The sequence below is a fragment of the Adiantum capillus-veneris genome, chromosome 25 (assembly GCF_014529385.1).
Source record: "Adiantum capillus-veneris isolate H3 chromosome 25, ASM1452938v2, whole genome shotgun sequence".
Classification (NCBI taxonomy): Eukaryota; Viridiplantae; Streptophyta; class Polypodiopsida; order Polypodiales; family Pteridaceae; genus Adiantum; species Adiantum capillus-veneris.
The window spans coordinates 57157133-57183583 of NC_140955.1; positions in this window are offsets into that span (position 1 = coordinate 57157133).

Here is a 26451-nt window from a genome sequence, read left to right on the forward strand (position 1 = left end):
GAGACATGGTGTAGCTTGCTTCTCTTCATGTTTCAATGGAGCGTATCTTGGACAAATGGTGGAGCATCCTTCTCTCCATGTTTCAATGGACCCTAGCTTGGACAAGTGGTGGACCTTTGATTCTCTCTATGTTTCAATAGAGTTAGCTTGGACAAGTGGTGGACCTTGAAACAAAACCCCCATGTAAAACCTATGCTGGTCACTCCAAGTGGTGAGAAAGAATAACCCTTAAGATATAGCCTTATAGGTTGGACAAGTGGTGGACCTTAACACCCAAATATTCTTAATATAATGACATAGAGTGAAAAAGTGGTGAATCTTGAGACCAAACCACTCATGCTACTAGCGTTAATAGGTTGGACAAGTGGTGGACCTTGAATGTAAACCCCCCATGTTTCAATAGAGTTAGCTTCGACAAATGGTAGAGGATCCTTCTCTCCATGTTTCAATGGAGCCTAGCTTGGACAAGTGGTGGACCTTTGTTTCTCTCTATGTTTCAATAGAGTTAGCTTGGACAAGTGGTGGACCTTGGAGCCAAACCCCCATGTAAAACATATCATGGACATTTCAAGTGGTGAGAAAGAATACCCTTTAAGATATACCCTTATAGGTTGGACAAGTGGTCGACCTTAACACCCAGATCTTCTTAACGTAATGACATAGAGTGGAAAAGTGGTGAATCTTGAGACCAAACCACTCATGCTACTAGAGATAATAGGTTGGACAAGTGGTGGACCTTGAATGTAAACCCCCATGTACAAAATATCGTGGGTTTAAGGTATTTCAATGGATCTTAGCATCTTGGAGACATGGTGCAGCTTGCTTCTCTTCATGTTTCAATGGAGCCTATCTTGGACAAATGGTGGAGCATCCTTCTCTCCATGTTTCAATGGACCCTAGCTTAGACAAGTGGTGGACCTTTGCTTCTCTCTATGTTTCAATAGAGTTAGCTTGGACAAGTGGTGGAACTTGGAACCAAACCCCCATGTAAAACCTATCATGGTCATTCCAAGTGGTGAGAAAGAATACCCTTTAAGATATAGCCTTATAGGTTGGACAAGTGGTGGACCTTAACACCAGATCTTCTTAATATAATGACATAGAGTAGAAAAGTGGTGAATCTTGACATCAAACCACTCATGCTACTAGTGATAATAGGTTGGACAAGTGGTGGACCTTGAATGTAAACCCCCCATGTACGAAATATCATGGGTTTAAGATATTTCAATGGAGCCTAGCATTTTGGAGACATGGTGCAGCTTGCTTCTCTTCATGTTTCAATCAAACCTGGCTTGGACAAATGGTGGAGCATCCTTCTCTCCATGTTTCAATGGAGCCTAGCTTGGACAAGTGGTGGACCTTTGATTCTCTCTATGTTTCAATAGAGTTAGCTTGGACAAGTGGTGGACCTTGGCATACCCCTATGTAAAACCCATCATGTGCATTCCAAGTGGTGGTAAATAATACCATTTAAGATATAGCCTTATAGGTTGGACAAGTGGTGGACCTTAACACCCAGATCTTCTTAATATAATGACATAGAGTGGAAAAGTGGTGAATCTTGAGACCAAACCACTCATGCTACTAGGGATAATAGGTTGGACAAGTGGTGGACCTTGAATTTAACCCCACATATACAAAATATCATGGGTTTAAGGTATTTCAATGGAGCCTAGCATCTCAAAGACATGGTGCATCTTGCTTTCTTCATGTTTCAATGGAGCCTATTTTGGACAAATGGTGGAGCATCCTTCTCTCCATGTTTCAATGGACCCTAGATTGGACAAGTGGTGGACCTTTGCTTCTCTCTATGTTTCAATATAGTTAGCCTATATTAGACAATTAGTAGACCTCAATCTCTCCATGTTGTCTAGAGCTGAGCTTGGACAAGTGGTGGACCTTACTTCTCCCTTCCTTAGTTTACTAGCTTAAATGATCACTATGTATACTTGCTTAGATCTAGCTTGAACAAGTGGTGGAACTTGTATTCACACAAACTTAATCCATTACAAAAAAGTATATGTTAAAATAACATTTGGTTTTTTTTGTTTCAGGAAAGATGGCTCCAAAAAAACAGGTTGCAAGGGTTGCTGTCTCAGTTGACTATACTTGCAATGATCTTAGGAAATGGTATTTGGACATACATGGTATAGAGGGTGCACAATTTCATAAGGTGCATCTATTTATTGCCAAAAAGGAGAATGACAGCTTGTTTGAAGATGTTGGACAAGTTGTGGAAGCATCTGTCTCTGTAGTTGATAGTCATCCAGAGGTGGAATGCATTGACATTCTAGTTCCAATGAATCTAGAATTTCAACTATCTCCAGGAGCATATGCATTGGAGCGCATGTCTAGAAACAAGAAGAGACAATGTTTTCTCGAGGATGGAAGTTTGCAGAATCAAATCCAAATATCACAGCAGATCAACTTCAAAGCTCCATCATTGCCACACTACAACGAAAAAAGGTGAAAGCTTCACGACCACCATCCACAAAGAAGCAAGCAAAAGTGCAGAAAGTAGAAGCTAAGCGAACTAGCTCCATTTTGGATGTAGACAAGGCATCTTTGGCATCCTCATCAACAGAGGGTTCAATGTCAAAGATGAGAATTGTGGATCCAGATGTTTTAGAAGCTGAGGCCATGAAAGGACAAGAAAAAGATACAGGTGGAATGAATAAGTACATAAATTATTTTCCTTTCCAATATAGGGAATTTGATATCCCTATTCAAAATTGTTGGCTTGCTCCTGATCACTATAATGCACGTATTATGGATAAAAAACACGCTGAAAGTGTGTTATTTGGATTTTCACGGAGTACGACCAAGCCTGCAGCATGTGCATATTTGATGCCTGTTCGAAATGCAAAATCAAAGAAGGGGACTCCTTTGGCAGTAGAAGAGGTAGAGGAGCAAAAAATTAAAGATTATCATTATTGGATTCTTGATGGGCAGCATTCAATCTATGCTGCAAAAGTTTTGCTTCACAATGAACAAAACAACAAAGAGATCTTTGAAAGACTGATTAGCGTGTATAAATTTAGAAAGGCTCGCATTGTTGTGAATGCTCCTCCATTTGTTGCAACTGCTATATCTGCCATTGCAAATGAGGAGGCTCAGGCATTGTATGTCAAGCAACCTTACAGCCAAATATTGAGACATTTACGGAGTCAATGGATCTTCTCAGGACGACCACCAAAGGCAGCAAGTGGAATTGCAGAGGGACATGCATCTCGTGCCGGATGGGATGTAAGTTATTTTCTTTGTCTTTTTGATAGTGTTTAATTAACAAATCTTGCTCAATAGTTTAATTATTTCTCTATTTCTTTTTAGGTTTTCTTCGATTGGCAAGAATGAGTGCAGCAGCAAGTTGGATTGCTAAACAGGCACACATGGTCACCTACTCTGATTTAGTTTATGATTGCTGGATAGAAATCATTGAAAATCTAGAAGAGGAGAATAAGAAACCCCCAACAACTGTATTTAGATACCTTTGTGGCCTTGAGGAATCAGAGGTAAAGACTATTCAAGAAGAGATTAGAGATGAGAAGATTTTACTGTCAAAGAGTGCAAAGGATGGTGATGCAACTGACATGTATGATCGAATCAAGCAGTTGAAGCAAGACAAATTGATTCAAGATGCACTTCTTGAAGGCTTCAACAATTTGAATGAGTCTTCACCATGTAAAGACTGGGAGGAGGTGGTCAAAATGTATAACATCAATGATGTTGTTTATAAAACAATTTTAATGCTATGCGAGGAATGGATCAGATCTAGTTTGACGCGTGGAACAAAGAAAATGGCTTTTCCAGATGGAGCAATAAAATACATGCAATGGGCAATTCACCTTCAAAAGGAGAAAACTGAGCCTAGAGATTTGCCATGGTCAATCTATGTGGTGAGCCTACAAATGGAAGGCAATCTCTACTTGATGCGCCACTTCAATAATAAAGTGCCTATTGGCTTATGTGTTTTAGATATGACAAAAAACGTTGGAGGCAATTTGAAGTGGAGTGAGGAGACATTTAACAATGCTTTGGATGGGATCTTGGCTATTGCTGGAGGGTCAACAGATCCTGGATTTGTCTTTCTTGCATTTGTGGATTTCACTAACTTCACAAAATTGCAATGTGCCTTTCACGCCATGGGAGATAATCTGAGCTACCATTGTTGTGGTGCATTGCATCACTTTCCATCAGCTCCTTGCAAAGGAGCAATTCAATTCCTAACAGTTATTGCCTTCTTGGGACAAGGCAATGCATTTGAAGACCTGAGAAGAAGATCAGAGGAACATCCCATGCCAATTGATTGTTCTCTTCTTCAAGTAGCAGATAACGATATGTCAGATTTGCAATATTTGGAGGCCAAAAAAAGAGCTTTGGTCAAGCACTACATTCGTACATATTGTTTTGAAGACCGCAAGCTTGTTGATGTTTTTGGTGATGGCTCCTTGGTTGCACAAGAAGGAATACAACAGAAAAAAGAAGTTATCTGCTTAATTGATAGTGTGGAGGAGGCAAAAAGCGTGGAGACCATGCTGCTAGACTTTGTTAAGTCTCATGAAGATATAGAAAAATGGGCTGGACTTCAACAATCCACTTCGCAATCAGGCGACATTGTGCCTGTTACAGAGGAGTGCTCTCCACAAAGAGAAGAAGAACAACAACAACACATCCTCTGTCAATGGAGGACTTTTTGGAAATGGAGACACGTATGTTTTGAGTTTCTTGTGCATGTTAGTGTTTCTTGTTACTGATTTGATACTCTTAATGTTAGATTTTGCTTTATATAGTATTGATTGAGCTTGTATTTTTTATCTCAAGCATTCAAGGTTTGAATGTAAATAGTAAATTACTTGAGTTTTTGAATGGTGGATCTGTAGACTAAAACTATAACATTTAATACTCACAAAGACTTAATTACTTAAGAGCTTGAACTCAATAAGTTTTGGACCTTTTATCAATACCCCCTTGATATGATACATTAGATCGTAGCATGGTTAAATGGTGATGCTTCATAAATTGAACCTAGCTTAGACAGGTGCTGGAGCCTAAATTTAAACTAACCTTGCTAGAAGGGAGCTTATGTTTGGACTTTGAGAGAAATAGCATAAGTAATCAATTAGAGCATAGATTAGACATGTGGTGGTGGGGCCTTAGAGACCAAAATCTTAATGAGCTTGGAAAGGTATTTAAGTACTGCAATTTACTTAGTTTTAGTACTTTTAGCATATCAAATGCATAGCTTGACAAAAGGTGGACCTTACATGGATCCTAATTTCAAGAGGTGTGGTAGACCTTCAAAACAAGCTCATATAGCTTGGACATGTGGTAGACCTTGCATGAAGACTAGTTTAGACAAGTGTGGTACACCTTGTAACCAACACCCATTTGTTATATTAGCTTGGACAAGTGGTGGACCTTGCTTTTATGTTTCAATGGAGCATATTTTGGACAGGTGGTAGACCTTGTTTCTCTCCATGCTTCAATGGAGAGAAACTTTAGCTTGGACAAGTGGTGGACCTTGTTTTTATGTTTTAAAGGAGCATATTTCGGACAAGTGGTAGACATTGTTTCTCTCCATGGTTCAATGGAACCCACCTTAGACAAGTGAAGTACCTTGAAACCCCCCATAATACAACCTACTAAATAGGTTGGAAAATTGGTGGGATATGAAACCATCCATGATAGAGCATAGTATAGGTGAAAACGTAGTGGTCCTTATATCAATTACCCATGCATAGCTTGGACAAGTGGTGGACCTTGATTCTCTCTATGTTTCAATGGATCCTATCTTGGACTAGAGATATATCTTACTTAGTTCCATGCTTCAATGGATTGTAGCTTGGATAAGGAGTGGAACTTCAAACAAAACTCCACAGCATAGCATATATTAACAATTCATGGGTTTTATAGAGATTGTCTTGCCTATTTTGGAGAGTTGGTACACCTTTATTCTCCATTCTTCAATGGATCTGAGGTTGGACAAGCGGAGCTGGAGAAGTGGTCAACCTTAAAATGAAACCTCCCATGCTACAACCCATCATAGATCGTATATGTAGTGGACCTTGAAACTCTTTTATGTCCCTAGCTTAGAGAAGCATTGCACTCTTGATTATCTCCATACATGAAGGCAAGGTTGGACAAGTGGTGGACCTTCAAACCAGAATCTCTATGCAATAATAGGCAAGTGGTGGAGCTTGTTTTCTCCATGTTCCAATGGAGCCTAGCTTAGACAAACAATGGAGCTTGCTTCTCTCCATGTTTCAATGGATCCTAGCTTAGAAAAGTGGTGGAGCTTTGCTTCTCTCCATGTTCCAATGGACCATAGCTTAGACAAGTGGTAGACTTGAAAAACACCCCCCGTATACAACATATTATGGGGTTTTCATGTTTCAATGGCTCCTAGCTTGGACAAATGGTAGAGCTTGCTTCTCTTTATGTTTCAATGGATCCAATCTTAGCCAAGGGTGGACCTTGAAACAAGAACCCCCCCCCCATGTACAACGTATTATGGGTTTTGAAAGCACTGGGAGAAAATAATAGCTTTGATAAGTGGTGGACCTTGCTTCTCTCCATGCTTCAATGGAGCCGATGTTGGACACAGTTGAGAGAAGATGGTTGCCCATGAAATAAGACCATGCATGCTATAATCAATCATATGTTGTACACATGGTGGACCTTGCAATTGTTTTATATGCCTAACTTGGACAAGTGGAGGACCCTTGATTACCTCCAGATATCAACAACAAGCCAAGTTTGGACAAGTGTAGTACCACCAAACCAGAATCTATATGCTACAATAGAGTATAGGTAGGACACGCGCATGAACCTTGATATCAAACCATCCATGCTACTAGAGATGATAGGTTTCACATGTGGTGGAACCTTGTATCAATGTTCTATGTGTAGTTTTTGACTAGTGATAGACCTTGAAACTAATCCCTCTAGGCTACAAGAAAAAAGAGATGGATGGGAGCTAGACTACTTTTGTTGCATCAATGCATCCCATGTTACCACATATACTATAGGGTTCTTGGATAAGTGTTGGATCTTGTGTCAATGCTCCATGTCTAGCTTGGACAAGTGGTGGACCTTGGTTCTCTCTATGCTTCAAATGGGCAATAGATTGGAGACACAGTGGCCTTTTTTTTCCAATGATTTTATTTTTTGGAAACCTTGGAGGCACCATGTAAGAGGCACTCTAAGTTCCATACAATGGACCTATTGGACTATAAAATAATGATATCTTTCTTTGATATTGTCATTATTTTATGCATAATATTTTCTTCTTTTTGCAGACACAAAGGAGTTAAGTGATATAAAAACTAGATGTATTTCACACTATGATTGGCATGAAGATCCTTTTGGGACACCAACTTTTCCTATTCCCAAAGATGTAATTTTCCATATTAACGGTGTGGATTTTGAAGTGCGACTTTCATGTATTGAAGGAGCTGGTTATGGGCTATTTGTGCATACTACCCTGGAAAGTGGTTTGACTATTCTAAACTATGGAGGGCATAAGTATAGATTTCAAGACTGGAAAAAGATATGCAAAATATTTCCAAGAGCTTATAAATATTCTCTTCTAGAGGATCCAAACATAGAAGAAGAGGAAGATCAATCATACATTATTGGTTGTGTAGAAGAAGGAAACGTGTCGGGCTATATAAATAGTTCTCACAGTACAAATGTCTGTCCCAACGTACGCTATACATTTGATCCAAATTTGCCACCTTGGCATAAATGCACCTCTTCACACATCAAGTCAGAAGAATATGGCCATGTATGCATTGAGACTATTTGTCAAGTTGAAGCAAGAGAAGAGAGTTGTTTGCTGACTATAACTTTACTTGACATTGTAAAGTATTGTACATGGATGGAAATCTCAAGTACATGCATCATTTTCATTTTTCATGGATGAAATCTCAAGTGAATATAACATTTGATTATTGTTTAGTTTATGCTCAACGAGAATCTAGAGTGCTCTTATGCTTTGTGTGTTGTCTAACATATTTGACTACCTTGGCCATAGAATCTTGATTCTACTCTAGATTTGTGATAAATCTTACCAAAATTTAATCAATGTCTAGGTTGGACAAGTGGTGGGGCTTCAAACATTACTGTCTTAAACAAGTGGAGTTATCTTACTTGAATAAGTGGTGGCCTTTGAATCCAAATCTAAGCCAAATCTCTAATTATTTTCTTGTAGTCTAGGTTGGACATTTGGTGGACCTTGTATCCATGTTTCCTCAACAAGGGTGGCTTTTAGTTTTCACTTTAAGTACTCATCTTTAATAAAGTGTAGGATGGAAAATGTTGAGTTAGTAGATTGTATTTTAGACAAGTGGTGTTTGGTGTACGAATGCTGAAAATGGTTGCAAGGATTCTAACAACGACTTTACCTTAAATAAATTTCTTACTAGGAGTTCTACATATAAATATGGTGAATAAAATTCTAGTGGTTTTGAGATACCATTTGTGTGTGTGTTTTCTTAGATTCACAAACTGGGATGGATAATGCTCCTATGGTTCAGTCAACAACTATAGAATCCATAGATTCTATGGTTTCTAAAGTGCCCAAGATGGATGATATTTCTATACTAGAGTCTAGTGTTGTGCAACTTGAGCAAGCTTCCAATAATGAGAACCAAGAAATCGATGCTTCAAAAATGCAACATACATCAAAAGAGACTGAAAGTCCACTCACGAGCTATTGCCAATTGGTACTACGTCATGTAGCGTAGATGTTGAGAAATCCATGCTTACAATTATATTGGATTTAAATGGTCTATTGTTGAAACGTTCCCCTCACCATCCTCACACCACAACTCAGTGCAAATGGATTCAAAAAGATATATTATACTCAGGCCAGGTTGCATCCAATTCTTGAAGACTATTTTACAAAGGTTTAATGTTGCAATTTGGTCGACAGCTACTAGGAATAATGTGTATCAAATCCTTGCAGCACTAAACAACTTAGCTGAGGATACATTGCCTTTCTTTGCAATTTGGTCGCAAGATGTTTGCTACACCGCTCAAACTCAAAAATTGTTTAGACCCGACAATCCAAACGTTGAGGCAATGTTCAAGCCTCTAGCCAAAATTGCCATGGGGTTTGAATGTGATCCACAAAGAACAGTGCTTATTGATGACTCTCCTTACAAGGGATGTATTTCACCAGCAAACAATTGCATTTTTCCACCACAATTTGATGCTGAGAAGATGGTTGACAATATGCTCTTGGAGGAGCTACTGCCATACTTGATTCAGCTTGATGAGAGAAGGGATGTGCGTGATTTAATTGCTTCTAATCGTTATGGACAACCTATAGTGACAAATGATAGTGAATACAAACAAATCATGGAGTATTGGAAGCAGAAAAATGATGTTTGGTCAGCTAAGGTGTTCTTTACAAGAAGAATACCACCTGCAAAAGGTGACAGAGATGAAACTATCATTGAAGATGCAAGTGACACAAGCCACCGCAATGAAATGAGAAGAGCCCAAATACAAGAGATCTTGGCAAAGGAGCGTACACCCATTGAAAGCATGAAGGCGTCACAATTGACCACTTTAGCTAGGCAATTGGGTTGTAACACAAAAGGAGTTTTGAAGGCAACCACAGCAAAGGCTTATATAAATAAGGTGAAAGCTGAGAACAATCTTCTAAGGCTGGATAGAAAGCAACCCTAAGGTACTAGTGACATGTCATATATTCTTGATACACATGCTTGAACACTCATGTGCATGGTATCTAACAAATCTTTCTTTTTATTCCTTCTTGCAGGATCTTACAAAGGATACTACTAGATGGAGCTCAATCAATAGAGATTTTGATATTTTTGCTCAAAATAATGAAGCAGTCACCTACATTTTTTGTTTATCAATTTCTTGAGAGACTTTATTTTAGTTTGTAATCATCAAATGAAATGAAAAGTATCCTTCTTATAAGATTGTTGATCTTTTCTCTTGTTCAAACCTTTCAATTGTGATTTATAGTTTTGTTAGCATGAGATTGTGCTTTTTTAGTTTGAAAAAAACTGTCAAAGATCCAAGTCTTTTTGGCTTTACTTAAGTTATTAATTGTGAAAGATCCAAGTTTTTTTTTTACTTAAGTTATTGATTGCCTATGTAATAGTCCTTAAAACAATATCGGATGGCTTTCTTGCTCCCATGTCTCACATTGGTCTTTAGGTAAGACAAGTGGTGACCTTGAAAGTATGGTCTCATATCTCGATCAAGTGAAGAGACATGAAGCTTAAATATCACTACTATGTATCTAGTGTTAAACTCCATCGAGACAAAGACTAGATAGCCAAATTGCAGTCGAGTTTAAGTGAAAAATCCATTTGAGCTAAGGTAAAACTTATAGTGCCTCATTTTTCTAGGATTCTACCCCATCAAGGAAGTTAGAATCTAGCACAAACCAATTAAGACTCTTTTGGAGCCTAGATAGGACAATTCGTGGAACTTATGAACTTATTATTGAGTTAGAGTCTAGTTTAGATAAGCAAAAGATCTTCAAACCAGCACTTGACTTTCTTACTATTCAATATTCAAAGTCCCTTGAGGCTAACAAATTACATACCCACTTGTAACCTAACTAATGAGTAATTATATAGATCTAAGCAAGTATATATAATGAGTCTTCAAACTAATAATCCAAGGGAAGAGAGTAGCAAGGTCCACTACTTGTCCAAGCTCAGCTCTAGACAACATAGAAAGATGCTAGTTCTACTAATTGTCTAATTATAGGCATGGAGAAATGATAGAAGGTTGACCACTTGTCCAACTATCATCATCTAGTAAGATGGGAGGTTTGGCCTTAAGATTCACCATGTAACCAACCTATACATCATTGTATTATGAAGAGTAAAAAAGCAAAGCTCCACCACTTGTCCAAGCTAGTTCTAAAATCCACATGGAGATAAGCAAGCTCCACCATTTGTCGAATCTCTCTTCCATTAAAACATGAAAAAACTCATCTATGTTGTACAGGGGGACTTTTTTCCAAGGTCCACCACTTGTCCAAGCTAGGATCCCTAGTAGCACGAGTGGTTTGGTCTCAAGATACACCACTTGTACACTCTATGTCATTATATTAAGAAGAAACTATGTATTAAGGTCCACCACTTGTCCAACCTATAAGGTTATATCTTAAATGGTATCCTTTCTCACCACTTGAAATGCCCATGATATGTTTTACACGGGGGTTTCATTCCAAGGTCCACCACTTGTCCAAGCTAACTCTATTCAAACATAGAGAGAAGCAAAGGTCCACCACTTGTCAAGCTAACTCTATTCAAACATAGAGAGAAGCAAAGGTTCACCACTTGTCAAAGCTAGGCTCCGTTGAAGTATGGAGAGAAGTAACCTCCATCATTTTTCCAAGATAGTTGCCATTCAAACATGGAAAGAATCAAGATCTACCATGTCTCCGAGATTCTAGGCTCCATTGAAACACCCTAAAACCATGATATTTTGTACATGGGGTGTTTACATTCAAGGTCTACCACTTCTCTAACGTATTATACCTAGTAGCATGAGTGATTTGGTCTTAAGATTCACCACTTATCCACTCTATGTCATTATATTAAGAATAACTGGGTGTTAAGGTCCACCACTTGTCCAACCTATAAGGGTATATCTTAAATGGTATCCTTCACCACTTATCAAGGTCATCACCACTTTTCCAACCTATAAGGTTATATCTTGAATGATATTTTTTCATCACTTGTAATGTCCATGCTATGTTTTACAAAGGGTTTTGTTCCAAGACCCACCACATTGTCCAAGCTAATACCCCTCACTTGTCCAAGATAGGCTCCATTGAAACATGGAGAGAAGGATGATCCACCATTTCCAAGATAGGTTCCATTGAAACATTGAGAGAAGCAATCTCCACCATGTCTCCAAGCTAGGCTCCATTGAAATACCCTAAACCCATATATTTGTACATGAGAGGGGTTTACATTCAAAGTCCCACTTGTCCAACCAATTATCCCTAGTAGCAAGAGTGGTTTGGTCTCAAGATTCACCACTTGTACACTCTATGTCATTATATTAAGAAGAAATATGTGTTAAAGTCCACCACTTGTCCAGCCTATAAGGTTATATTTTAAATAGTATCCTTTCTCACCACTTGAAATGCCCATGATATGTTTTACATGGGGGTTTCATTCCAAGGTCCACCACTTGTCCAAGCTAACTCTATTAAAACATATAGAGAAAGAAAGGTCCACACTTGTCCAAGCTAGGCTCATTGAAACATGGAGAGAAGGAACCTCCACTGTTTCTCCTAGATAGGCTCCATTGAAACATGGAGAGAAATAAGCTCCACCATGTCTCCAAGTTGCTAGGCTCCATTGAAATACCCAATACCCATAATTTTTGTACATGGGGGGTTTACATTCAAGGTTCACCACTTGTCCAACCTATTATCCCTAGTAGGTTTGGTCTCATGATTCACCACTTGTCCACTCTATGTCATTATATTAAGAGGAATTAGGTGTTAAGGTCCACACTTGTCCAACCTATAATGTTATAGCTTGAATGGTTTTTTTTCTCACCACTTGTAATGCCCATGACATGATTTACATGGGGTTTTGTTCCAAGGTACACCACTTGTCCAAGATAAATCTATTGAAACATAGAGAGAAACAAAGGTCCACCACTTTTCCAAGCTAGGCTGCATTGAAACATGGACCTTAATACAAATTATTTCTAGTAGCATGAGTGATATTTTGTACATGGGCGTTTACATTAAGGTCCACCACTTGTCCAACCTATTTCCCTAGTAGGTTTGGTCCCAATTTCACCACTTATCCACTCTATGTCATTATATTAAGAATAATTGGGTGTTAAGGTCCACCACTTGTCCAACCTATAAGGGGTTTTTTGAATGGTATTTTTCTCACCACTTGTAATGCCCATGATATGTTTTACATGGGGTTTTTGTTCCAAGGTCCACCACTTTTCCAAGATAACTCTATTTAAAATAAGAGAGAAACAAAGGTCCACCACTTGTCCAAGCTAGGCTCCATTGAAACATGGAGAGAATGATGCTGCACCATTTATCCAAGATAGGCTGCATTGAAACATGGAGAGAAGCAAGCTTTACCATGTTTCCAAGCTAGGCTCCATTGAAACACTCTAGGGGTTTTATTTCAAGGCCCACCACTTGTTTAACCTATTATCCCTAGTAGCATGAGTGGTTTGGTTTCAAGATTCACCACTTGTACACTCTCTATGTCATTATATTTGTGTTAAGTCCACCACTTGTCCAACCTATAAGGTTATATCTTAAATGGTATCCTTTCTCGCCACTTGAAATGCCCATGATATGTTTTACATGGGAGTTTCATTCCAAGATCCACCACTTGTCCAAGCTAACCATATTCAAACATAGAGGAAACAAGGTCCACGACTTGTCCAAGCTAGGCTCCATTGAAACATGGAGGAGAAGGACCTCCCCATTTCTCCTAGATAGGCTCCATTAAAACATGGAGAGAAGTAAGTTCCACCATGTCTCCAAGATGCTAGGCTCCATTGAAATACGAAAAAACCATGATATTTTGTACATGGGTGATTTACATTCAAGGTCAACCAATTTCTCCAACCTATTATCCCTAGTAGGTTTGGTCTCCAACATCACCACTTTTCCACTTATGTCATATAATAAGAGGAATTGGGTTGCTAAGTCCACCACTTGTCCAGCCTATAAGGTTATACCTTGAATGGTATTTTTTTCTCACCACTTGTAATGCCCATGACATGCTTTACATGGGGTTTTGTTCCAAGGTTCACCACTTGTCCAAGCAAATTCTATGAAAACAGAGAGAGAAACAAAGGTCCACCACTTTTCCAAGCTAGGCTCCATTGAAACATGGACTTAATACCAAATTATTCCTAGTAGCATGAGTAATATTTGTACATGGGGGGTTTGCATTCAAGGTCCACCACTTGTCCAACGTACTTTTCCTAGTAGGTTTGGTCGCAAGATTCACCACTTGTCCACTCTATGTCATTATATTAATAATAATTGGGTGTTAAGGTCCACCACTTTTCCAACCTATAAGGTTATATATTGAATGGTATTTTTTCTCACCACTTGTAATGTCCATGATATGTTTTACATGGGGATTTTGTTCCAAGGTCCACACTTGTCCAAGCTAAATCTGTTCAAACATAGAGAGAAACAAATGCACCACTTGTCCAAGTAGGCTCCATTGAAACATGGAGAGAATGATGCTCACATTTATCCAAGATAGACTCCATTGAAACATGGAGAGAAGTAAGCTCCACCATGTTTCCAAGATGCTAGAGTCCATTGAAATACCAAAAACCCTGATACTTTGTACATGGGGGGTTTACATTCAAGGTCCACCACTTGTCCAACCTATTATCCCTAGTAGCATGAGTGGCCAGGTCTCAGGATTCACCACTTGTCCACTCTATATCATTATATTAGAAAAATTGGGTTTCCATATCTAAATGGATCTTTGCTTGGATAAGTGGTAGACCTTGAGACCTAAATACCCATTCTACACTAGAGCATTGGTTAAGCCTTATACACTTCAAGCATACCTTTAACAACAAGTAGTAGTTATTAGTTGACTTAATCTAGTTGAACTCCATGGTATTGAGACTAAGAGAGAGTGTAGCATAAAAAAGAGTCAGGATATTTTATTTGACTTTCTTTCTATTAATGAGTAGATCATAGATGGATTTTGGTATCTAATAAAACCTTAGGGTAGACAATGTAAAAATCATGTCTATTGTTGTGTTTGCATTAAGTGTCTTGTTCTTTAATTTCAGAACCATTACAGAAAAATGGATTGGCTATATGCTGCATAAATTGAAGAAAACTATTGAATTACCCATCCACCTCTCCAAGACTTGTCCAAGGAATGAATCACCTCCTTATCCCCTACCACTTGCTTTCAAGGACATCAAAAGAGTACTTATCTTGGATCTAGAGGGGTTACTTCTCAAGACAGTTGAAATGAAACATGGAGATTCTATGCCATCTTGGGCTCAACACATGCGACTTGTGGAGGACAAGATGAAGTTTATCATGTGGTGCGACAGACGCACAAAGTTTTTTGGATTTTTGTGCTGAATACTTTGAGCTATGGATATGGAGTTGCTATAACTTAACAAGGGTGCAACGCATCACACAAAAGTGTTTTCTGAGCAGTATACAAGTTCATTCAAATTCAAGGTGTTTATGAGTAACAAAATTGCCAAAATCCAAATATCATGTTAGGATTTACAAGGGTTATCACAAAAATCTGAGTGATATTTGGAAGATATTTGAGGATTTGGATGCAAACAATACCTTAATTTTTGATGACACTCCATATAGGGTGATGTGGAACATGCCAGGGACATATCTTATATTTCAAAGATGTGGTGCAAACTTCCGAGCAACTTCAAAACTTCTTGCAGAGAACCATAATTCCATGGTTGGTAGGATGGTTGTATGCAAGAGATAAGAGAGTCTATAATATAAACACAATTGTAAATCAGTATAGTGATTCTGAGACAAATTATGTCCTTGGTGTGTATTGTCAAACACGAAAGCATTGAATAAATATGGCTATAAGATGCTTTTTTTATTCTAGTGTGTATCTTTCAACATTTGTATAATTTGATATAGTTTTTTTTTTTTTATAAAGGTGTGTCAATTTTATGAAACTTGAATGGAGTGCACCTACTCTAAGGGGACTTCAATGTACTATTGGAGTGCATCCTATTGTAAGGGGACTCTGATGTATTGCTAGAGTGCACCAAATTTTTGGGGACTCATTTTTTATTTGATTGGGCCTATGTTGGGTCATATAGTAAAAGAAATCATTTTTTGTCAATTCATATCGAGGGTTGCATTTATTTGGAACTATGAAAGAATTGATGTTTGATGTCAAAATAAAACTTGTAAGTGTGGATCAGAGAATTCATGGACTTTAAATATGTGAGAGGGATTTTTTCTTGGGCACACAATGTTTGCTTCAAGATTTTGTCATTACATACTTTATGTGAAAGAGTTTTAGAACCTAAAAGACTTTGAAACAAAACTATGGAATCTAAGTGCATGTATTCTTGAATGGCTTGAAGTTGATGTATACATGCATGTCGCCTTGATGAAGATTTAGATTGACAAGATGGAAAGATATAATTCTTGGACGTTACCTTTGTCAATTTGGTAATAAATATTTAACTTTCTTTTAATATGGGTGGAAAATATATTATTATTTGTGCATTGGAACTATTATTGCATATTAACTTTTAATATGAAAATATTTATTATGATGCATTTGGAAATTGTTGCCTTCAAACAGATTCCTATGTTATTTTTTCATATACTTTTTTACTATGAATTAAGATTGTGGATGCAAGGTCCACACTTGTGCAAGCTAGATCTAAGAAAGTATATTACTGAGTCTTCAAACTAGTAAAACAAGGGGAGAGAGAAGCAGGGTCCATCACTTGTCCAAGCTCATCTCTAGACAACATAGAGAGATGTTTGTCTACTAATTGTCAATATAGTCATGGAGAAATGATAGAGGTTGATCCACTTGTCCAACTATCATCTCTAGTAAAATGGGAGGTTTGGCCTTAAGATTCACCATGTAACCAACATATACTTCATTGTATTATGAAGAGTAGAAAAGAAAAGCTCCACCATTGTCTAAGGTAGTTCCAAAATCACATGGAGCGAAGAAAGCTTCACATTTGTCCAAGATAGGTTCCATTAAAACATGGAAAACCTCATATATGTTGTACATGGAAGCTTTTTTCCAAGGTCCACCATTGTCCAAGCTAGGATCCATTAAAACATGGATAGAAACAAGGCTCCACAACTCGTCAACTTTATAGCTGCGAAGTGTACGGTTGTCTAAACTAAGGCATGGGAAAATAATAGAAGGTCCACCACTTATCCAATATATTATCTCTAATAGCATGGGAGGTTTGGTCTCAAGATTTAGGAATTGGCTGACCTGTATTTCATTGTATTATGATGAATTTGGTTTTAAAGTCAACTACTTATCAAGCTATAAGTTTATATCTTGAATGGTATTCCTTCCCATCATTAGAAAACCAATGATATGTTGTACATGGGAGGGTTGTTACAAGGTCCACCACTTGTCCAAGCTAGTTTCATTGAAACATGGATGAAGACAAGCTCCACCATTTTTAAAGCTAGACTCCATTGAAATCTAGGAAAATCCATTCTATGTTGTACATGGGGTTTTTGTTTTAAGGTCAACACTTGTCCAAGCTAAGATCCATTGAAACATGGAGTAGAGAAACACTCCACACTTGTCCAAGCTAGGCAACATTGATAGTAGTTGGTTTATTTGAAGATCCACCACGTGTCTAAGCTAACTCTATTGAAACATAGAGAGAAGCAAAGGTCCACCAACTGTTCAAGCTAGGCTCCATTGAAACATGGACAGAAGCAAGCTCCACCATTTCTCCAAGATAGACTCCATTGAAAATGGAGAGAATCAAGGTCCACCATTTCTCCAAGCCAAGATCTAGTTGTCCAACCTATAAGGTTATATCTTAAATGGTAATCTTTCTAATCACTTGGAATACCCATGATATGTTTTACATGGGGGTTATTGTTCCAAGATCACCACTTGTCCAAGCTAACTCTATTGAAACATAGAGAGAAGCAAGGTCCACACTTGTCAAGTAGTCTCCATTGAACAAGGCGAAGCCAGTCCATTATTTCTCCAAGATAGGCTAGCATGGATAAGTGCACCTTGAACCACCTTCTATGAGGCAATAGAGTATATGTACTCTATTTTATGTAGTGGCCATGCATACAAATTAAGAAGTTATAGATTAGAAGTGGACCTTGCTTAAATGTCACATGCAATAAATTAAGGAAAAATAGCCAAGTGGATTGTATTCCTCAATGGATCCTTGCTTTCACAAGTTGTGAACCTTGAGTCACTTTTACATTAACTTGGACAAGTGGTGGACCTAGAAACCAAGCTCTCCATGTTGAGATAAGTTGTAGGTAGGACATTAGAACATAGACAACGATAATGGATGCAATATACTCCTCTCCTAATAATCCAATTGATTGAAACCATGATATTTTAGTTGTTTTCATTGTGTATTGTATGTGCATAAAGTGGAATGAGACCTTAAGAAAACTCAAATTTTTGACAAAATCTCTATATTTTATACATGATATATTGAAAGTTGTCCAACCTGGGAATTGGGATTTTCCCACTTTACCTAATATGGTCTTTAATTAGCAAAGGGACAATTTTCCATGGTGCTCCCCAATTTACCAAATAAGGGTGAGATCTCCTATAAATATCAAAGATGACCCATTTTGGGCACTTTTTTGCACGTGAAGGCTTGCAGGCACCTGGTGTAAAGTTGTTTTGTATTGAAGATTTCCATTTGAGCTTTGGAATGGTTGTATTACCTCTCTGCTAAGTAATACTAAATTGTTTCCCCACTTCTTAGTGGCGTTTCTCCCTTGCTCTTTTTTTTCTCTTGCTCTCTATGTGCGTGTTGGTGTCTGCGGAGGTGTTTGCCCATAGATCGTTGTGTGTAGTGCAAAGAGGGAAATTGGAATGCTATGTGAATTGAAAGAGGTGAGTTGAGTCGTTGGGGTGCATTCGGGTTGAATAGTGCAGGGGAGTATTGTTTTGTGTGCAAGGATTGTTCCATAAGTGCAAATTGGTCAATTTTAAGGTGTTATCTGAAAGGTTAGGGGTGTTGTGGATACCTTGAACTATAGGGGGCATTGTGTTGTGTGTTGGGTGTGTTCCCCATTCCCCCTCTCCAATGTCATGCTTATTTAGTGACACTGGCTATTGGGTAGCATAGCATACTTGTTCATGACATGGTTGGTGGACCATATGTAGCTAAAGAAGATGGCCTTGAATGATACCCACTATTTGGCAACCCTATTTGGCATGCCGCAATTCTAGAACAAGAATATCCAAGGCAAAAGAGACCCTTAATAAAAAGTAGGAAGATTCTTTAATGATTTTATAAGAGGAGTTTCAAGGTGTATTTCTTGTTGATTTATCGGATGGCTTGCCCCCATCTTGAAAAGTAGAAAATGGCATAAATGTTGTGCTAGGTTCAAAACCTATAAGCAGACCTACATATAGATAAAATCATAGAATAGGATTAATACTATTACACTAGAAACACAAGAAATTATTTCTCATGATCGAACCGCTAATAAGGGGTACGATCATTTAAAGTGTCATTACCCTAACTACTCTAAATATTATTACTTAAAATTCCACAAAAAGGTATAGTATGCAATTGTTTACTCTTTTTGTTGTGGCATAATGTTTCCAATTGACTGTATTCTTTTCTGGACATTTGTTGGGGATATTCATTCATTATTGTGTATGTAATTTTCAAGAGTGTCCTCCCATTTGGTTATCTCATTTTCATCAACAACCTCATAATACATTAGCCTTTACTGATTAAACCATCGCATTCAAAATAAAATATATATGAGTCTAATTGCATATAAATTCTATAGAATTTTTGGAAACAATTTCACCTCCCATGGAATTGTACAGACCATTCCACCAAGCAATATCACCTCCCATGGAATTGGATGATCCATTCCACCAAGAAATTCACCTATTGTGACACCATTTTCCAACACAGATCCTCAACATAGCTCTAGAACTGCATATTGAAGAAATACATGTATGTATGGATAGAAGAAAAAACCTTGCGATTTGACGATAGTAGTGATTGGCTCGCAACACACTACCACTATAATTTTTGGATCCCTTATTATGCTATGTGGTAGGAAGACATTGAGAAGATACATATAAAGGTTAACCATTTTCATTTTTTATGTCTCTAAAGGACCTTTTACTACTTGTATGCATATTGGCAAAGCTCCATCTCCTTAAGAAGATTGACTTCCACTTCCACAACCTCCCTCCATAGGACATTGTAACTATGAATTTCACAAATCAACCACAATCATCAAAATTCATTTACAAGTAAAAAATACTTCTACTATTTAAAGATCTCTACTATTTGCTAAAGATCTATTTAAAGATCTAGTACTATTTAAAGATCTACTACTATTTGCTTTAGCTAAGTACTCCCCCCAATTACTCCAATACATGGTTTTGTCCCTATCGGTAACGTAACCACAAAGTTGTTTCCGTGCTTTACATTTGTATAATATTTTCCACATAGCTTGTCTTCCTTCTACAACCATTCACTTCCTTCATTAACATCCATACACTCTTTCCAAACCTTTCATTTATGTTACCCATTGATAAACTTGAATACACTACAATTTTTTACTTCCACCCTACACTTCCGCATGAGTGATTTTCTTCCTCCTTCCCCTTCATATTGCAATTCACTACCTTCACTAATATCCATTACCCCCCTCAAACCCTAATAAATCAAGGCATAGTACTTAAATATGGATCACAAAGTACCATGTTTCTACCCTCTAAGATCACAAGATTTCCCTTCCTGATCATCCATGAACCATTCTCAAAAAAAATTGTGTAACTCAAGTTGTCAAGTTGACCACCCTTTGCTAAATTTGGGACATGTCTAACATCCTTGATTGTGAACTCGGTGCCATGATGCAGATGTATCTTAATGTCTCCAATATAATGCATCTCAAGGTCATAAGAATCACCTAGCTTCACTATGCTATGTGTATGTGCATAAGTAGAGAACAACTCTCTTTGAGGTGTCACATGGAAGTTGTCTCCAGAATCTATGACCAAATTTTGTTCAAAGTTGGCAGCTTATGCCACAAGAGCAACTGAGCTAATATATATTGTAAAGGCTAAAAAACTAAGGGAGGTAGGATCCTAGGTCCTTCTGTAGTCTTAGGAGACTCTACCATATTGAGCTCCTCAATCTTAGCTTTTCCCTTTCCACCATTATCAGACTTCTATGCATCCTTTGACTTCTTCTCATGCACGACAATAGTTCTTTAGGTGATCTTTTCTAAGGCAATGATAGCACTAAATATTGCACAAAGAACCTCTATATTTACTACAAGAGTTTCCAAAATCCTTTATTCTAGCACAATTTTGAGTGTGACCTCTCTATCCTTTGATACTAGCAATATATGCATCACCCTATTTGGTAGGCTCCATATATTTTCTACAAATAACACCATATTGGTGAATTTGGGAATTCTCAATTCCCACTTTCAAAATGAGCTTAAGATTTGACCACATGGCCAAATCTTAGCCAAAGTTTTGAGAGCATGGATTGAAAGAGTTTTTCAAGTAGTACCTTGTGCAAGGAGTTTTTGGGAAAAAAAATCCAAAACCATAGTAGATCCACTCATTTTGAAAAATCATTTCATGAGCTTATAGTTCAATAACTACTACATATGGAAAAAATGAGAAACTTGTAATTTTTCTCATCCCTTGGTCACTACAAGCCTCCAAAGTTGATGGACCAGTTCATTTTGCCCAAAACAACAATTTCTTACGGTTGATTGCATATAAATAAGAGTGGAGATTTTTGTAGGACATGAGATAAAATGCCCCGTTGACTTCAATGGTTTGGTGACCAATACATATGGTTGCATTTACCTCACTAATTTTTTTTTGGGCAAAAAAAATAGGTACAAAAAGTTGCATTTTTTCCATTCTGCAGACCTATCATCAAAGTTTCTATAGTCACGCTCAATACATATACTATATACATGTTTTCTTAGTTCCCTTTGGGCCTCTGGATTCAAAAGGAGCCATGGAGCATGTCAAAAGGATAATGGATCTCTTACAATTGGAACCTTGGGGGCAATGATAAAATGCTAAATACAGCAAACATGAAAAAATTGGTTTTAGCATTATGACCTCTAGAAACCCATAGAAACTACTCAATATCTAGCCAAGTTTGTAGTCTATGATTAGATATGGTCACTACCTACAAAATACACACAATTGGCCTAAGAAACTAGCAATATTGAGAAAGTTATACTTGCTACTCTAAAATGTATCGTATTCTTCAGCAATCAAAAAACTCAACCATCATCATATACTATGCTATATAGCATATTAGGTCCCCCAAAACTCAAGAAAGATTAGCTTTATGTTATACATTACACTTACACAATCAAAATTGAATTTGGATATCAAGAAATCCACCAAAAAATTCATAAAAGTGATAATTTTGGCCAAAAAACAGGATTATGCAATTCTTGTAAATTGGTCATAACTTTTAATTTTAACACTTAGCTCTCCCTACAAGCATCAAAACATGTTGAGAACTATGAAGGCCTAACCTCTAGCCATCTAAACCTCACAAACATGAAGTTTAGAGTGGTACAGTTGCCAAAAATTGAAAAAACGCAAAAACAGGACTCGTTTTTTTACACGGTTTAGGGTCAAAAATGTTGTGCAAGAGTAAGGTTAATGATGAGATCGATACTAAAACAAAAATGCTAAGTTTTTTCCAGCTCTGATAAGGCAACTTTGTGGATATATAGCACCTAGAAATTCGTTTTCATACTCTTCAAATAATTCAAGCAAAATGGTCACTTAATTGGACACAAAAGTGTCCAAGGACATAAAAGTGTCTTGTTACCATTCTAGTGTTAATTAAAATATTTTCAAATTTGTCCATATGGAAAAATCTTTAAGACATTGGTGATTCCCAAATTGGCTCTAAAGTCTCAAACTCTCTAATATGGTGATAAATCTCTTCATTGAGTAGAGTAGTGAGACCATGTCATTGTAGAGCAATTTTTCCTCAAGCTTGAAGTTGCTTATGGTTGTGAAAAAAATATCCCATGAGGAAGGTAGAGAGCATAACAAGAAGATAGACTGCAACTCTTCATCAAAATCAAGTCCCTATGACATCAATTGACCAAAAAGTACATTGCATGTGTTCAAGTATTCAACAATTGTGCTAGATTCTATCAATTAAAAATTTGTTACTTGTACACTTTCTCTCATACATATTTCACAATTTTCCCATAAGGCTTTAGAAGTAGATTCACAAACGATAGTGAAGTACAAAGACTCTACAAGGTGTAGAGGAATAGAGAACCTAGCTTTGGCATCAAGCCTTTTCCTATGTGCAACCATGTAGCCATCCCCCTCTAGGCACTCAAAGAGTGTCTCTAATTGATCTTTTTGGATTAAGATGCCTTAAATCAGCTCTTTTCATATTGAAAAACTTTTTCCATCAAACTTCCCTGTGTTGTAAATGTGCTTCTCAGATGAAGAGGCCATATCTGCAATACTTAAACACTATGGGAACGATATTGGAAAAAATTTGGTAGAAGCTCCTCTATAATAGGAGGAAAATATCAACTTATAACATAGCTGAAAATGTCAAAAAAATGCACTAACTAGATTCATGGGAGAAATCCAAAAGGGCTCCTCTTTATAGAGAGCAAAAAATTGAATCCAAACGTGTATAGAATCAACCATAAATTGACAAGAAGGTAAATTGTGCATAAAACAAGTCAAAACTGACCCACATAGACCGCCAACACAAAATCAAATGGACCTAGCTCTCTTTAAAAATAGCCTATGATGAGGCCTTGTTAGGATTAATGAGCTACTAAGTAGAGACTAGAAAAGTATACTTAATGGAGAGAGATAAAACATATATGAGAGAGAGAGAGAGAATTAATTTACGAAGGGCTTAGAATCCCTTAATGGTTGTCTTCACTAATTTACTCTCTACCTTGCACTCCTTTCTCATGCTTGATATCTAGAAGAGGCCTCCTTTTATAGATGAAAAGAAGCCTCTATGGGCTTCCCTCTCACATGAGAGGCAACTGCCCATGTGTTCCAACCAAAATTGGCCACCAGACATTCAACGTCCCCTACCCAAAACTAGCCACTGGTCATTGAACGTCGCCCATCAACTTCCATAGACCACTAGCCATTGACCACTTTTTGGCCACCATCTTGCCATGATATTTGGTACTGATTTTTACTTTTTTGACGAGTGATTTTTCTCATGCACAATAGCTTCTCCTCATAACGGGGGCCTTATAAACGTGTGTTTCCAGAATAAAAATTACAAGGAAAAATTAGGCTCCATACTTAACAATTTTCCATTTGGAGAATGATTTCTAACAAATTGTGAGTGCTTTCCATTTAGATTCTTATCCTTGAATACCAATTGAAGATGAGAAAAATCTCAAGTTCTCCTTGTTAACCGCTTTTGTCAACATGTCTGTAGGATTTTGGCTTGTGTGCACTTTTACAAGCTTTAGTTGTCCCTCTTTCAATCGAGTACGTATGAAGTGATACCTCACTTATATTGTATGCTTTGTCCTTGAGTAAAGGCTAAATTATTTGCAAGGTGAATGGCACTCTAGCTATATTGTACAAGAGAGAATTGTCTTGCTTATATTGAAGCTCATCTAAAAATACGTGAAGCCACAAAATCTCTTTGATAGCCTCTATAAGAGCTACATATTGTACTTCCATGGTAGATAGTGAGACCACTTTTTGCGACTTTGAAGCCCAACTTATTGTGATGCCATCAACAATGAAGACATAGCTTTGTAGTGATTCAATGGGTATCTTTGTCACTTGGCATATTTGTATCAATTTTAGGTGCTCAGCTACAAGAGCCAAAGAAAAAGCATCAAAAGGTATGCCACTCATTTTTTTAAGCCAACTGATTGTATTAAATGCCTTTGTATTACTCAGAAATCCTGCAAAGTCCAAAGCCATTGTAATATTATTGATTTCCAACGAGTCTAGAGGGGTTGAGGGCCTCCAAGTCTGTAATCGTATGCAATTTTTAAGCTTTGTATTGAGCCCAAATAGCTAGGAATCCATTTTTTGAACCTTGGCTAAGGTATACAAGCCAACTTTTGTAATTAAAAACCTTAGTTTTAGGATAATGAAGCTCAATGTGAGTGTACTGTTTCTTCAATTCCTCCTCCTCCTCTCTCTCTCTCTCTCTCGCGTACGGTGTTGCATTGCTATTCCAAGCATACCAATGTGTTCGCAGGTGAAAGGTCTTCCATTTAACAAAGATTTCTCGCAATGAAAGTGTGTTTTTAGTCATGCTGTCTACGAGCTGATTTTGCTTCCTATGCACAATACACACACCAAAACTGGTTTTTGACCTTAGAAATAGGTGGTTCCCAAAAGAAATCACTTATCATATTGTATATCATTGGATATATCTTGGAAAGAAGAACATAAACAAAAAAAACTCCGACAAGTTTTTACACAAACTACAAAAGTTAAAGTTATCGGTCCCCACTTTTTCATTAGTACCAATAAGGTGGAAACAAATTGGTCCTTTTTTTGTACCACCAAACCCTACTTTCACCCATCTTAAATGTGGTCAATTCATAGCTATAATTTCTTGCACATGTAGGTTTTCTAATTTTTGTGGCAAACAAAATAATTTCAATCGTCAAGGGGGGGAGAGGGAAGGTGATAATGCAATGAGGAAAAGGAAAATCAATGTACTAGACTTAGGACACTATAAATTGTTGATATATTGAGGAGGGAGAGTGTGTGACCCTTGATGTATGAGATGAGCATGAGCAAGAAAGAAGAGCACAACTCTTGAAAGCACCTTAGGTGTGTGAGTATGTACCTGACAAATTGAGTAAAAGAGTATTGAGGGCTAAACAACATGGTAATATGCACGTGGTAGGAGCTACAAAGCTGATGGTTCAAAGAGCCAACAATTTGGCTATTTGCTGGGTAACAATAGCATGGATAGGTGTTGGTCCAAGTGAGATACCTTGAAGGATGAACTACACCATCCATGCTGGCATCTTCAACTTGGAAGGATAATCCACAACTTCTTCTATAGTACTATGGTATACTTCTGCCTCTATCTTTTATACATGTAAGAATCACCATTCATGAGGACCAATTACATTGATGAAATTCAACTATTAGCATGGAGACATGACCTCTACAACACACACACACACACACACATTGTCTCTTCTCTCTCACACACAGACAGAGACACAGGCACACACACACACACACACCAATGTAATTTCACCAATTACATTGATGAAATTCAACTATTAGCATGGAGACGTGACCTCTACAACACACACACACACAGTGTCTCTTCTCTCTCACACACAAACACAAACACACGCACACACACACACACACACACACACACACACACACACACACACAGAGAGAGAGAGAGAGAGAGAGAGAGAGAGAGAGAGAGAGAGAGAGAGAGAGAGAGAGAGAGAGAGAGAGAGAGAGAGATTATATTATCATCCTCAAAGGTCAAACATAACTTGGGAGATTAGATGAAACATGTTTCATGCTCTTTGTTGAGATAATGAAGGACCCATCATGTTGGAGAATATTGGATGTAAGGGTGGCAATTGAGATCCTCTAAAGTGGGTATAAGAGAAATGTATGTAGGGAGTGGTCCAAGCTGAAAATTTGTGAGAAGCAAGCTCGGATACAATCAAAATCTGGG